Source organism: Ornithorhynchus anatinus, chromosome 4, assembly GCF_004115215.2.
Source record: "Ornithorhynchus anatinus isolate Pmale09 chromosome 4, mOrnAna1.pri.v4, whole genome shotgun sequence".
In the NCBI taxonomy this organism is placed as follows: Eukaryota; Metazoa; Chordata; class Mammalia; order Monotremata; family Ornithorhynchidae; genus Ornithorhynchus; species Ornithorhynchus anatinus.
This window is the reverse complement of record NC_041731.1, coordinates 49,766,862-49,783,009: the sequence shown is the minus strand read 5'-3', so window position 1 is coordinate 49,783,009 and position 16,148 is coordinate 49,766,862. Positions and strand designations below refer to the sequence as shown.

Here is a 16,148-nt window from a genome sequence, read left to right as displayed (position 1 = left end):
CCCCAGCCCTAGCTGTCTCTGTCATCCCTTGGAATAAGGGCAAGCAGCAGCAACAGGCAATTTCCCCCAGCCTTTATACTGTACTTGTTGACTTTACTTGTTGACTTTACATTGAGCTTCTTCAGCATAATTATCCTAAACTATCAATTACAGTTCCTTTGTGTTCAGTTCTTAGGAAATGTCTTGCCTGGGGCCCCTGCTGGTGTGTCAATATTTGCTCTTTTCGAACAGCCTATCTGTCTTGCTGGTTGGATCACAAGAAGCGATATATATGCAGAAGGACATTAAGTTTAACAAGTTTTTTACACAAGGTGCAAACTGCACCCTTCAATTACTGCTCAAGGAAGACTTGTGATTGTTACTGCTTCAGTTATTATTATTATTGCTCTTCCCTTGTTCTTTCCTAGAGCTTAGTACAGTGCTCTGCACACAGTAAGTGCTCAATAAATACAATTGAATGAATAAGAATTTATTGAGTACCCACTTGATGCAATGTCCTGTCCTAGATGCTTTGGAATTATAGAACTAGGAGTGACATTCCTTTCCCCCAAGGGTTCTACAATAGATTGGTACATTTTGTGTTATAACATGTTAATTGGGCAAAATCCTTTGAGATTAGGTGATAAATAAGTAGTTTATATCATCTTTTCATCAGTTGTCATCATACTTTAAATTACGTGGTTACCTGATCTTCCAGTCTAGGGGAGGCACTGAGGAAGAGGGAGGTGGGACTTTCTGCTCCAGAGGAAGGAACCCAGGCCAACTGGGAAACCAGGAGACCTCCCTCCATATTGGATGTGCTGCTCAGGGGTGGTCCCACACTGAAATAAAGATGGAGTAGGGGGAGGAAGGATGGGCTGGGAAGATAATTTAAGAATACTGGAATTAGGTTCTTCTCCCATTTTCCATTGTTTAGGAATTAATTAATGGGAATCCTCTGCCCTTTTGATTATGCCTTTCTTCTCTCTCCTAGGTCCCTTTCTTCTGGCTGGACCAGAGGATAGAGCATCACCGGAACATGACTGGGGAGTAGACTGCCCGCCAGGGACATGTGTGGGGAGCTGACCGAGGAGATGCTCCAAATCTGGGAGGGGCTGTGTGGTTGGAGGGGGTCAAAGAAGTCACTATGCCAGGTCGGGGTCGGGGGGGAGTGGGTGGAGTCTCCAGAATAGCTGGGGAGTGAGCTGGTTGCAGGAGATGTGGGTGGATGGTGGGTGCCAGGCTGGCATCAGACTGCACCAACTCTGTTGTGTTTTTTATTGTAATTTCTCAAGTGCTCTGCACACTGTAAGTCAATAAAGACCATCGATTGATCATATGACTGGCAGATGTCAATCACAGGGGATGTGACACCATGTCAGGTCATAGTTCAACCCCTTATGCAAGGGATCAGTAGATTTGATAGGATGCCTAGTCACATTCGCAATCCAATCAAATGTTTCTTATGCAAATCACAGACCCCGGATAAGGAGTTTACACTGTAATGGGGATGGCAGATTATATTGCTATAGCACTTTTTTCCAAATAATTTTCAGAGCTGCAGTTTCATTTTATCCTCATAGCATCCTTGGGAGGGAAGCAGTATCAAGTATTATTATCCCCATTTCAAATCGCAGAACACTTCCAATTGCTGAGGAATTGAGGCCCAGCAAGGTTGTGACTTGCCAAGTCAACAGAGCTCCTCAGACACAAATGGATACATTTTCAGAATTCTCTGAGATTACTGGGTGGGAAATCTTCTTTTATGTGTCCATGACCAATGTCTGAACCTTAATAAGTATGAAATGGGGCAATCTCTGGTCTCTTGGAGGTCGGGATGGTCCAGATTGCCTAGGCTAAAACCTATTTTAAGATTCTGTGCAGGCAAACAACTTTAAATGTGTTAACAGGGGTTTACAGAGTAGGTGACCCCACAGAGAGTAAAATAGATCGGTGGTTTTGAAAGTTCTAAAATACATAAAAACCATTTCTACTAATAACAGTTATTAGAGCAGAATGTGCTGTGTTGACCTGCATGCTTGTTTTAAAATTGGTTTGCTCATCCATACTGCCAGTATTAAATTTAAGCTACTGTGAAATTATTAAATTAACTTTTGCTAATCTTATTTATAAAGAGGTTTCCTTCACAGAGAGGTGAGATCAAAAGGTTAACTATAACTGGAATTCATTTGGCTTGAATCAATTTTCATAAACAAAAAGTGGTAGTTTAAAGCATTACTTACAATAATATCTATCTGTCAATCATCTATCAAAATAAGCCAGCTGTTGGGGACACAGTCAGGGTCTCCGCAACTCTGGCTTCTGACTAGCTTATAAAATATCATGTCAAAGTTCTAGCCTTGAAAGCATTTACCACGATTAATTCCCATGACAACATGAAACCTCCTCGGGTAGTTATAATAATATCTTGAATTTGTAGAGCACTTTTATTTTTCCAAAGCACTCTCCTGCAAAATCTCTCATTTTATGCTTACAACATCCCAGTGAGGAAGGGACAGACATTTATATCCTTGCTTTACAATAAAGGAACCTGAGAAACAAAGAGGCTAAAACACCCTACCCAAGATCACATAGTAGGATGGTAGCATAGACAGTACTGGAATCCAAACCGGCTGGCTTTCATTTCCATTTGATTTTCACTCACCTCTACTGTCACCCACTGAAAAGAGTGTGATGAAGTACCTTGTGAATCCTCTTAGATTATGAGGCCCCCTATGTGACAAGAGAACCATGTCTGATTTTCACCTGTATTCTCTCCCAGTGATTACTACAGTGCTATGCACATAGTAAACACTTAATAAATGCTATTACTACTTCCCCTCTCGAGAATAATACATTACTTGTCATTAATCATCTTTAATTTATCGATTACTCTTTTTCCATCTCATTGACTCCTGGGAAGGACTGACCCCTACCTCTATAGGGTCCTCTCAGTTCATAGCTTGAGCCCTCACTCCAGAAATCTGGAATAACAATCGACCCTGGGACAGTTCACCAGAAAAGCCTACTTGTGAATGTTAGATAAGGAAGGTTTATTGAATCTTAGAAGGGTCACTTAAGTTTCACCCAGATCCCAAGGCAGCATCTTCTAAGGATCTTGAAGATGGAAAAATGCAGCAGCCTCCCAGATGTGAAGGGAGAAGGAATTCCAGGCAAAGGGAAGGGTGAGAGCAAAAGGTTTTTGGTACAAGAGATGAGAACTAGGCACAGTAAGTAGCTTGGCTGGAAAGGAGTGAAGCAAGCAATCTAGCTTGTAGTGGCAGAGCAATGAGGATAAGTAGGAGGGAGAGAGCTGATTGAGTGCCTTAAAGCCAGTGATCAGGAGTTTCTGCTTAATGCAAAAGGATGCTGGTTCAGGGTCACAGTTACAGCAAGTATTCATATCATTAGAATTAGGAATCTCACTTTAAAAAATTGAAACACATTTAAATGGTAAAATCCCAGGTTATCATCCCCTATTTAGGAAAATGTAAATTGGGAACATTTCAAATTTCCATTTGTACTGATACCGGCTATCATTGCTGTTACCTAAATATGCTTAAGGGAATTGAGTAAGAAAGCACTTTTAAGCTAAAATTTGGCCTTGTATAATTCTCTTAATGATGCAGATATGGATTTTAACTACTACATCTGATATTCCAAATGCTAACTTATATAGTAATTGTTATTAGTAGTACTCAATGCAATTAACTACATAAATCTTCAAATATTTAAATCACAGGGGATTCTAAGCAAAAAAGCTCATTGCTTTTCAGGAAAAAAATGGCTAGAGTACAATCTGGAACAGATGTCTGGAATGACCAATGTTAAAAGCCAGATCTGAGCCCTAATCTTTGACTTTGCCTGGGTTCAGCAATTGAGCCTATTTCCCCACTCTTGGTATTACAAGGTTTAAATGTTCTTTATATTTGGCCAAACTAAAGCTGTTAAATCCTTGCACAGACAGAACTACCAGTGTGGGACCATGTCCAAGTATAGAGCCTGTTATTCTTGTGTCTTTTTATTTGTTTCAGAAGGGCAACTCATACTTGGGGAGGCTGCCTTCGGGATTCTACCATTTTAATCACACTTAAATGGCTTGTGGAAGGATATCGTTATTTCTTTCCTCCTTGGTTGACTTATGCCATAGAATTGTTTCTGACCCATAAAGACTCCAGGGACACATCTCTCCCAGAATGTCCCCAACTTTATCTGCAGTCGTTCTGGTTGTGTATCCCTTGAGTTTTCTTGGTAAAAATACAGAAGTGGTTTATCCTTGTCTTCTTCCATACAGTTAACTTGAGTTTTTGCCCGTGACTCTCTCCGATGCTACTGCCACCCAGCACAGGTGAGTTTTGATTTGTAGCAGCATGGTTCAGTAGAAAGAGCACAGACTTGGGAGTCAGAGGTCATGAGTTCTCATCCTGGCTCCGCCACTTAATAATGTTGGTATTTGGTAAGCGCTTACTACATACAGAGCACTGTTCTAAGTGCTGGGGTAGATACAGGGTAATCAGGTTGTCCCACATAGGGCTCACAGTCTTAATCCCCATTTTACAGATGAGGTAACTGAGGCACAGAAAAGTTAAGTGACTTGCCCACTGTCACACAGCTGACAAGTGGCTGAGCCGGGATTCGAACCCGTGACCTCTGACTCCCTAGCCCAGGCTCTTTCCACTGAGCCACGCTGCTTTATCAGCTGTGTGACTTTAGGCAAGTCACTTAACTTCTCTGTGTCTCAGTTACCTATTCTGCAAAATGGGGATTAAGACTTTGAGCCCCCTGTGGGACAACCTTTCATTCAATAGTATTTATTGAGCGCTTACTATGTGCAGAGCACTGTACTAAGCGCTTGGGATGAACAAGTCGGCAACAGATAGAGACAGTCCCTGCCGTTTGACGGGCTTACAGTCTAATCGGGGGAGACGGACAGACAAGAACAATGGCACTAAACAGCGTCAAGGGGAACACCTGAACACCTGAACACCCGAACACCTTGTATCCCCACCCAGTGCTTAGAACAATGCTTCACACATAGTAAGTGCTTAACAAATACTATCATTATAGCCTTCCACTCACTAGCCACTGCCCAAGCTAGAAATGGAATGGGTATGCCTCTGTTTGACTCTCCCTCCCGTAGCTGAGACTGGTAGAGTACTGGAAACTCTCCAGATGTGATCCTGAGAGGGGACTCCCTGGTTAGTCATATACACACCTATACATGAAGTTCCAATGTGTGGCTTGGAATGCCATTTAGGGAAATGGCCATGGGAAAATTGGTAGGAGCCACCCACATAAGCATGTATAACTGCCCCAATCATGCAGTGTGGCGAAGTGGAAAGACCACACCTCTTCAAATTAGGAAGTCTGGGTTCTCAACACCACACTACTCCTGGAGTCCCATAAGGAAGGAAGTTCTTTAACTTCTCCAGTCCTCAGTTTACTCATATATAATGATATCTGCCTCTCCCTAACTCATAGGGATCTTGTAAAGATGATACTGAGATAATAAACATGAACAAAAACTAATAGTAATAATAATAATTCTGGTTTTGTTAAATGCTTACTGTGTGCAGACACTCTACTAAGCACTAGGGTGGATATAAGCAAATCGGGTTAGATTCAGTCCATGTCCCACATGGGACTCACAGTCTTAATCCCCATTTTATAGATGAAGTAACTGAGGCATAGAGAAGTGAAGTGACTTAGCCAAGGTCACACAGCAGGCAAGTGGAGGAAGCAGGATTAGAACCCACAACCTTCTGACTCTCAGGCTCGTTCTCTATCCACTACACCTTGTTGTTTCCTAGTGAGGTACAAATATTATACCTTTGATAATCCTGACTCTGCCCATTTTGGAGTCTTTAGCTGGTGGGTTTGAAGGGCCCAGAGATTGAGACTTCTCACAGAAACTTGATCCAGGTAGTGGCTACACCTGAAGGATATGAGACATATGACTCCATGCAGCACTTGCCAAATTTCAGGGAGATAGTTTACCCCTAAAAGGGGAGAGAGTGTCTTGGGTCCACGACTTTAGGGTTGCAGATGCTTAGACTGTCATCCATAAAAGCATAAGCAGTGTTATTACTGGCTCACACCGTATGTCCTCCCTGCTCATCCTTCAGTCTCTGACTAGCCACGGACAGCTCAGAGGAAGTGTGTTAAAGATGTTTCACCCATTTTTTTTTTCCAAACTCTCCTTGAATCTGTTCACCTCAATCAATCATATTTATTGAGCACTGACTGGGTGCAATGCACTGTACCACACATTTGGGAAATCACAATACAACAGAATTAATAGGCACTATTCTTGTCCAGAAGAATCCCTGCTCCTGGCTTGTACCCTCTTACTCTCAAATTCCTTCCAGACGTGGGGCTTATTTTGTCTACATCTTTGTATTGTGTTTTAACATTTCATCACTCCTTTTGTGTCTGTCTCCAATCATTTTATCCCACTTAAACTCTGACTGTGAACCCCATGAGGAAGAGGGACATGTTTGATTTCCAGCTGTATATTTATTCCCAACATTTAGTACAGTGCTCTGCAAAGAGTAAGCACTTAATTAATACTCCTACTAGTAGTACTATTACAACCAGAAGAGTTTTCAGTCTGTAACAGTTATACTTACTGCCCGCCCAACGTTTGGTGGTTATTCATTTTCTATACTTAATAATTTCCTTTTTGTTTGTTTTGAACCTACCACCTTCAAACTTTAATGGATGCCCCTTACCCCACTGTTATGGGATTAGGGACATAAAAATTTGGTGTTTATCCTGATCTCAGTCTTCATTTCACCATAAACTCCAATCTTGTTGCCCTCACTCCCTTCCAGACTGAAGAGGTCACATTTTTCACATCCCACCTCCCACCTGATTATTTTATGGCCCTTCTGGGTACCTTTCCTAGATAACAGAGGAATAACTAGGCCAGAAAGTACTGGTACTTTCCATTAGCATCTCTGAGTGTCTTGGGGCTGAAGTAATTTGAAACACCCAACCAGGAAGTTATGTTTCTGGAATTGTTAAAAAGTTAAAAAGAATCCACTATCATAAATTATGTCTCTTTCTCAAAGAAACTACAATAACCATTTTGTGTGTGTGTGTGTGTGTGTGTATCATCCATTATAAACAAGTTGTGCAAAATCCTTGGCAAAATGTGTGATACTGTTTCTTTAAAGAAACTTAAAGGTTTATTTCATCTGCTTACAGTCTAATGACTCCAGGGATAGTAGAATCAGTTGTCCTCTACAAGACAGCAAGAAAAGAATGACTAATAAATTGTTCATGGTTATTATTATATTTCGTAAATGAGGTTTTGTTTGTTTTTGAGATTTAATCTTCAAATCTGGAATTTTCCTTTAGGACATTTATTCTAAGTTTGAATTCTCCAGCACAAGATTTCATTATCCCGATAAAGAAATGAATTCTGAGGCCATTTGGAATGGTTGCAATAGCTCTGACAATAAGAGTCTGTATTTTAAAAGCTCCCACTTATTTTTGGATGTAGACCTTGACAGTGACAATTAACTGGTCATCATCTAGAGAGTAATTTCAATATTGCCCTGTTGACTAAACCCTACTCTAAAAAGAGAGTACTTTTCTATTTTAAATTCAGAGACATGGTCCATTGATTAAAAAATGTTACTCCCACAAGCTGGGTGGCCATTTATAGAATATCTGCAAATTTGGCTAGGTCAAAAAAGACCACCCAATTCCCTGAAGAAAACTAGGGGTCAGGAAGGCAAAATTTTGGTTGGTCTTGTTCTACTGTATTTCCTTCCAAGATTGCCACAGTGTGCCTCCTGGATATGGAGGAAGGAAATGGCTTGATTCTAACTGGCCAGAATTGACCTAGCTTTAATAAAGAACCATGTTCAAATAAGGTAGCCATCACCTCCATCTCCAGGCTTGGAGACCCTTATGGTTGCATCTGTCCTCTGCTGTTGCTGGAGCTGGCCAGATCCTTGCTGTCCATGGCTCCACAGGAGTAGAGACAGATAGTCTTCCATTTGGAGGATCCAATTATATAAGCACTCCTCTTCACTTTCCAAGAGGAAATTAAATAAACTCTGTGATCCAAAAGTAATCAAAAACAGTTGGGGTTAATTCCAAGAAGCATCATTTTGAACTGCAGACTATCAGGTAAATTCCTTCCAGATGATCTAATAATAATAATAATGATGAAGGTATTTGTTAAGTGCTTACTACATGCCAAGCACTGTTCTAAGCACTGGGGTAGATCCAAGGTAATCAGGTTGAACACAGTCCCTGTCTCAGATGCAGCTCATATTCTTAATCCCCATTTTACAGATGAGGTAACTGAGGCCCAGAGAAGTGAAATGTCTTGCCCAAGGTCACACAGCAGACAAGTGGCAGAGCCGGGTTTAGAAGCCAAGTCTTCTAGAGCCAACAGAAGGCTGGGGCGCCCTTCTCCTAGGGCCCCTCTTTCCTCCTGTTCTGGATGGGTGACCTCAGTCCACTGCTGTGTCAGGGCACTCTGAGCTCAGTGACCCGTGCCCACCGGGAGCCCCAGTGCTGGGGGAGGGTCTGCACCTAGCCTCCCACCAATAAGCAGCCTTTTTATCTTGTGACGTCCTCCATTGCCTAAATAAAACAACAAGGGTGGTGGAGGCATGGAAGAGGAAGGAAAGTCATTCCATGATTGCCCCTCCTCCTTCTTCTTCCCCAACAGCTCAGTCCCCACCTCCCAATCTCGTTCCTGTCCTCCAGAGCAGTGGTGATATGACACTTTTTGTGCCCCATCCAAATGTCCCCTCTCTGTCCTCCAGAGGGGCGAGTTGCGGGTTGGGTTGTAGTAGGAAAGTAGGGAGGTGAGGTAGGAGAGCTCCTAACTCTGGGTCTCTAGGCCCTGAGCCAGTGGACCAGGACTGAAGTTTCCAGCCAAGCCTGAGCTGGGCTCATGGCCTAAGTAGGAATGAGAATGTGCCTGGAATCCCCATTTTACATTTGAAAAAACTGAGGCACAGAGAAGTTAAGTGAGTCACCCAAGGTCATGCATCAAGTAAGTGGAGGAGTCAAGATTAAAAGCCTGTTTCTCTGGCTCCCATGTTTGTGTGTTCTTTCCACCTGGCCAAACTGCTATCCCGGGTGTCTTGAGATCATGGCATAGTGGATAGGGCACAGGCCTGGGAGTCAGAATGTTATGAGTTCCAATCCCAGCTCTGCCACTTATCTGCTGTATGACTTTAGGCAAGTCACTTTACTTCTCTGTGCCTCTGTTTCCTTATCTGTGAAATGGGGTTGAGACTGTGAGCCCCACATGGGACAGGGACTAAACCTCAGCATTTAGTACAGCGCCTAACACATAGTAGTGTTTAACAAGTACCATCATTATTCATTCATTCAATAGTATTTATTGAGTGCTTACTATGTGCAGAGCACTGTACTAAGCGCTTGGGATGAACAAGTCGGCAACAGATAGAGACAGTCCCTGCCGTTTGACGGGCTTACAGTCTAATCGGGGGAGACGGACAGACAAGAACAATGGCACTAAACAGCGTCAAGGGGAAGAACATCTCGTAAAATCATTATTATTATTATTATTACTGAACTCTCATCCCTAGGGTTTATTGGAACCCTGAGAAGCCACATTGTCTAGTGGAAAGAGGGTCACACTTGCTCCCTCGCTTCTTCCCTCCCTGACTGCCATCTTCAGCTATTCACTCTCCAATGGCTCCTTGCCCATCGCTTTCAAACCAGCTCATGTATCATCTATCCTTAAAAAAATACCCTTCCTTGACCTCGAGATTCCCTCCAGTTATCACCCCATCTCCCTCCTACCATTCCTTTCCATAACTCCTCAAGTGAGTTGTGTACACCCACTCTCTCCACTTCCACTCTCCAGTTATCCCCTTGACCTCTCCAATCTGACTTCTGCCCCCTTCGCTTCACCAAAACTGCCCTCTCAGAGGTCACCAATTACCTCCTTCTTGTCAAATCCAATGGTCTTGTCTTCACTTACACTGTCCTAATCTGGTTCTCCCACTATCTGCCTGGCCACTCACTCTCAGGTACTTTCACAGGCTCCTCCTCGGTCTCCTGCCCCCCAGAAAGGTGGAAGACTCTCGAGGCCCAATTTAGAGTTTCCACCTATTCGCCCTCTACACCCAATCTCTTAGATAATTCATATGCTCCCATGGCTTCAACTTCCATCTCAATATGGATGATTTCCAAATCTACATCTCCAATCCTGACCTTTCTCTTTCTCCACAGTCTTGCATTTCCTTCTGCATACAGGTCATCTCTATTTGGATGTTCTCCCCAGCACCCCAAACTTAACATGTCCAAAATAGTACTCCTCATCTTTCCACACAAACCCTGCCCTCCCCTTGACTTTCCCATTACTGTACACACCACCACCCTGTCTCACAAGCCCATAACCTTGGCACTAGCCTCGATCCATCTCTTTCATTCAATGAACATATTTAATCTGTCACCAAATCCTGCCCAGTCAACCTTCACAATGTTGTGAAACTCCACCCTTTACTCTCTATTCAAACTGCTTCCACATTAATCTAAGCACTTATCCCATACCACCTTGACTACTACATCAGCCTCCTTGCTGACCTCCTTGCTTCCTGTCTTTCTCCACTTCAGTCCATATTTCACTTTGCTGCCTGGGTCATTTTTCTACAAAAGGGTTCAGTCCAAGTTTGCACACTTCTCAAGAACCTTCACTGGTTGCCCATTTATTTCCACGTCAAACAGAAACTTCTTACCATTGGCTTTAAAACACTCAATCACCTTGCCCCCTCCTACCTTACCTCTGTGATTTCTTCATCATCATCATCATTTGTGTTTATTTAGTGCTTACTGTGTGCAAATCACTTAGAGCATAATAAAACAAACTGCAAGACCTAGTAGAAAGAATATAGTCCTGGGAGGCAGAGAACCTGCATTGTAATCCCATCTCTTACTTTTGTCTACTGTGTGAACTTGGGCAAGTGACTTAATTTCTTTGTTCCTCAGTTACATCATCTGAAAAGTGGAGATTAAGACTGTGTGCGCCATGTAAAAAGTGGATTGTGTCCAACATAATTATCTTTTACCTACCTTACACATAGTACAGTGCCTGGCACATAGTAAGAAATTAATAAACAACATTTACAAAAACAAAAACAGCACAAAAACACAGCTCATAGAAAAGTTACTTGCTCAGATGAGATACAATCTAGAGGGTGAGATGGACATTAATTAAATAAATGATTTATATTATTATAGATATATACATCTGTGCTGTGGGGCTGAGGGTAGGGTGAATATCAAATTGTGCAAATGTCACCGTTCTAAGTGCATAAATGATGTAGAAGGGAGAGGGAGCTGAGAAAGAGAGGTTTAATCTGGGAAGGCCTCCTGGAGGAGGTGTCATTAATAAAGCTTTGAAAGTTGGGAGCATTGTGGTCTGGTTTATATGGAGAAGGAGGGAGTTCCAGGCTAGAGGGAGGACATTTATATTGGGAGGGAGGGAGTTCCAGGCTAGAGGGAGGACATGCGAAAAGTGTAAGTGGTGAGACGGATGAGATTGGGCCACAGTGAGTAAACTTGACCTAGAGGGGCACAGTGTACAAGCTGGGATGATATCCTACTACAACCCAGCCAGCACACTTTACTCCTTTAAAGCCAACCCACTCACTGTGCCTTAATTTAGTCTTTCTCTCCACTGATCCCTCGCCTATATCCAGCCTTTGGCCTGGAACTTCCTCCCCCTTCGTATCCGATAGACGGTCACTATTCCCACCCTCAAAGTCTTAGTCAAAGCACATCTCCTCCAAGAGGCCTCCCCATCTTGAGGCCTCATTTTCTCTTCTCCTACTCCTTTGCCCTTATACCTAGATTTGCACCATTTATTCACCCCACCTCATTTCCTCAGCACTTACATACATATACCTCCCCCATCCTAAAAAACCCCTCTCTCGACCACACTTCCCCTTCCAGCTATCATCCTATCTCTCCTACTCTTCCTTTCCAAACTCCTAGAACGAGTCGTCTACACTTGCTGCCTTGAATTCCTCAATTCCAACTCTCTCCTGGACCCCCTCCAATCTGGCTTCCTTCCCCTCCAGTCTACCAAGACTGCTCTCTCAAAAGTCACCCATGATCTCCTTCTTCCCAAATCCAATGGCTCCTACTCTATCCTAATCCTTCTCAACCTCTCAGCTGCCTTTGACATTGTCGACCATCCCCTTCTCCTCCACACCTTATCTCACCTTGGCTTCACGGACTCCGTCCTCTCCTGGTTCTCCTCTTATCTTTCTGGCTGTTCATTCTTGGTCTCCTTCACGGGCTCCTCCTCACCCTCCCATCCTTTAACTGTTGGGGTTCCTCAAGGGTCAGTTCTTGACCCTCTTCTGTTCTCCAACTACACTCACTCCCTTGGTGAACTCATTCGCTCCCACAGCGAAATCTACATCTTCTCCCTTGTTCTCTCCCCCTCCCTTCAGGCTTGTATCTCCTCCTGCCTCCAGGACGTCTCCCCCTGGATGTCTGCCTGCCACCTAAAACTCAACATGTCCAGAACTGAACTCCTAATCTTCCCTCCCAAGCCCTGTCCTCTTCCTGACTTCTCTGTCACTGTGGATGGTACGACCATCCTTCCGGTCTCTCAAGCCTGAAACCTTGGTGTCATCTTTGACTCAGCTCTCTCATTCACCCCACACATCCAATCCATCACCAGTGCCTGCCGGTCTCACCTTTACAATATCACCAAGATCCGCCCTTTCCTCCCCACCCTAACGGCTACCTTACTGGTACAAGCTCTCATATATATCCCGACTGGATTATTGTGTCGGCCTTGTCTCTGAACTCCCTTCCTCCTGTCTCTCCCCACTCCAGTCTATTCTTCATTCCGCTGCCCAGATCATCTTCCTGCAAAAACGCTCTGGACATGTCACTCCCTTCCTTAAAATCCTCCAGTGGTTGCCCATCAACCTCTGCATGAAACAAAAACTTCTCACTCTGGGCTTCAAGGCTCTCCATCCCCTTGCCCCCTCCTACTTCTCCTCCCTTCTCTCTTTCTACTGCTCACCCTGAACGCTCCGCTCCTCTGCCGCCCACCCCCTCACCATCCCCTATTCTCGCCTATCACACCGTCGACCCCTGGCCCACGTCCTCCCGTTGTCCTGGAATGCCCTCCCTCCTCACCTCCGCCAAACTCTCTTCCCTTCTTCAAAGCCCTACTGAGAGCTCACCTCCTCCAAGAGGCCTTCCCAGACTGAGCTTCCCATTTTCTCTCTACTCCCTCTGTTCCCTCTCTGCTCCCCCTTCACTTCCCCTCAGCTAAGCCCCTTTTCCCCCCTTTCCTTCTGCTCCTCCCCCTCTCCCTTCCCCTCCTCTCAGCATTGTGCTCATTTGTATATATTTTTATTACCCTATTTATTTTGTTAATGAGGTGTACATCCCCTTGATTCTATTTATCATGATTAAGTTGTCTTGTTTTTGTCTATCTCCCCCGATCAGACTTTAAACCTGTCAGTAGGCTGGAATTGTCTCTATCTGTTGTCCAATTGTACATTCCAAGCACTTAGTACAGTGGTCTGCACATAGTAAGCGCTCAATAAATACTATTGAATGAATACATATATGCAATTCATGTATTCATATTAATGTCTGTCTTTTTGGATTAAATCAGTTTTTTCTTTAGGAATTTTCCCAAGGAGTTCATTCATTCATTCATTCATTCATTCAATAGTATTTATTGAGCACTTACTGTGTGCAGATCACTGTACTAAGTGCTTGGAATGTTTATCTGATGCAGGAGCTCTTTGCAAAAAATGTCCAAAAGAAACTTCAAATTTACCAAATTTACCAAAAAATGGAGTTAAGGATATTACTCCCTCTCAAACTTCTCTTGTTTCTGCTTTACTCTCCGTTCTCCAATGTTTCTTTTGTTGTTTGGAATGATTAGGACTGGCTTTACTCTGCTTCAGAAACTACTGAATTTTCATAATACAGACTCTAAAATTATACAGCACAATAGTCATGCAACCTCTCCATAGTTTGTGAATGGGTTTTAATGATGTGAGTGAGTGGAAATCTGTCGACTAGGAGCTGGCCTTGACTTACTAATTCATCCTGCTTGTTCAACTCTACAGTTGCCTCTGCCTTTGAGTTTCCTTTCTTCCTTGAGGTGATTGGCACTAATTGTCATTGCTCTTGGCAGATTCGGTGTGAGGCAAATCCCAACAATTGGACAGGATGGTTGGTCCTTTCCTCTACTCATTCTTCCAATGTGAAGGAACAATCTGAGTAGGGTAGAAATATTTTAATGGATCCAACCTATATTAAAATTTTGTCGGAAGAAAATTTATTTTTCAAGGCTGCTTGACACTTCTCCTGTTCAGGACATGTGCAATTCAGAACACTGACACCTATTTTCAGGGTGCTACTGGATACTGATATCTTTCTTCTAGGAGCCATGAGGTACTAGCCCTTTTCCCTATGGGCTATAGGGAACTCCTCATCTTTTCTTGAAGAATGTAGGAAAATGAAGTCTTTTTTAATCTACCTTTTAACTGGCTCCTATTTTTGGTGTTATTTGTTAAGGGCTTACTATGTCCAGACATTGTACTAAGTGCTGGAGTTTGCCGCCTTTTTGTTTTTGTTTTTTGTTATGCCGCCACTTTGCCTGGGCCCCGCTGTGGAAGTGAGGATGGAGTGGGGATGGAGGTTATGGAAAAGTGAGGAGAGCTCCCTTTGCTTCCTGTCAGCTTTTTCAGACTAGGTTACTGTCCCTTCTATTGGCAGGGCTCTGGGTTAGGAAAGTAGGAAAACACCAGAGGCTTGAGATTTTTTTTTTGGACATCCTTTTCTTCCAGATAACACTAAATCCAATGTCCCTGGGGGAGAGGGTGTATATCACAGCCTGTGCCTAATCTTGCCTAATCCTAATCCAACTGTCCTTCACTTCTGTCTGCAACCTATTCCCTTCAAAGATGAAAGACTTATGCTCGCCCCACCTTCAGTGCCTTTCTGAAATCACATCTCCTTCTAGAGACCTTCCAGGTTGATCTTTAATCTTCCCATTCTATTTCCCCCAAACACCATCTCAGATCTTGTGCTTTGCCTAGGGACTCTGGCACTTGGGTCCTCCCCATAGCACTATCTACATATCTCTTATATTGTTTCTTAATAATAATAATAATAATAATAATAATGGCATTTGTTAAGCACTTATTATGTGCAAAGCACTGTTCTAAGCGCTGGAGAAGATACAAGGTGATCAGGTTGTCCCACATGGGGCTCACAGTCTTAATCCCCTTTTTACAGATGAGGTAACTGAGGCCCAGAGAAGTCAAGTGACTTGCCCAAAGTCACACAGCTGACAAAAAGCTGAGCCGGGATTTGAACCCATGACCTCTGATTCCCAAGCCCAGGCTGTTTCCACTGAGCCACGCTGCTTCTCTAGTTTCTTCCTACCTGAAATGTATTAAAGTGTCTATCTCCCCTGCAAGGTCATAAACTCCTTGATTACAGGGATGATGTCACTATTTTATTCTCCCAAGTACTTAATACAGTGTTTAATACAGTGCCTTTTCAGCTCTGACAAGTATTCATTTCCAAGAATGAAACTATATTTTTTGCAGGCGTTGAATCATTTGTAGTTATTGAGTGCTTTCTGTGTGTAGAGCACTATACTAAGTGCTTGGGAGAGTGAAGTTCAGTAGTTAGTATTCATGATCCCTGCCCAAGGGCAGATTGCAACCTAGAAGGGGGAAGGATGCATGAAAATTAATTATAATAATAAATTCTGTGTTCACTGCTAGGGTAACTGATGTCTGAACCACCTCAGACCTGCTGTGTGGGTTTCCCAAAGAAGCTCTCTTTTCAGTTTTATACCATGCATTTACTGGTAGGTGGTTGGACAGCAAATGGATGGTTGTTCATATAAATGACCTCCTTAATATGGAAGTCATTTCCTCAATAAGAAGCAGCATTGCATAGTGGAAAGTGCAAGCATCTGGGAGTCAAAGGACCTGGGTTCTAATCCCAGATCAGCCATTTGTCTGCTGTGTTTCCTTTGAAAATTCACCTAATTTTTTTGAACTCAGTTACCTCATCTGTAAAATGGGCATTGAATACTGATCCCTCCTATTTAGACTGTGAGGCCCATGTGGAAAAGGGTCTTTGTCTAACCTGATTGTTGTGTATCT

The 16,148-nt window shown here is 43.2% G+C and overlaps 1 long non-coding RNA gene across 1 annotated transcript in view; it reads left to right on the top strand.

Annotated features, from left to right (window-relative positions):
- Nucleotides 1-1,092, top strand: part of LOC114811115 — an 89,782-nt gene extending 88,690 nt beyond the window's left edge. The window contains exon 3 of the long non-coding RNA XR_003758818.2: nt 974-1,092. This is a non-coding gene — a long non-coding RNA (uncharacterized LOC114811115). The remainder of the gene's footprint in view (nt 1-973) is intronic.
- The last annotated feature ends 15,056 nt before the right edge of the window (nt 1,093-16,148 follow it).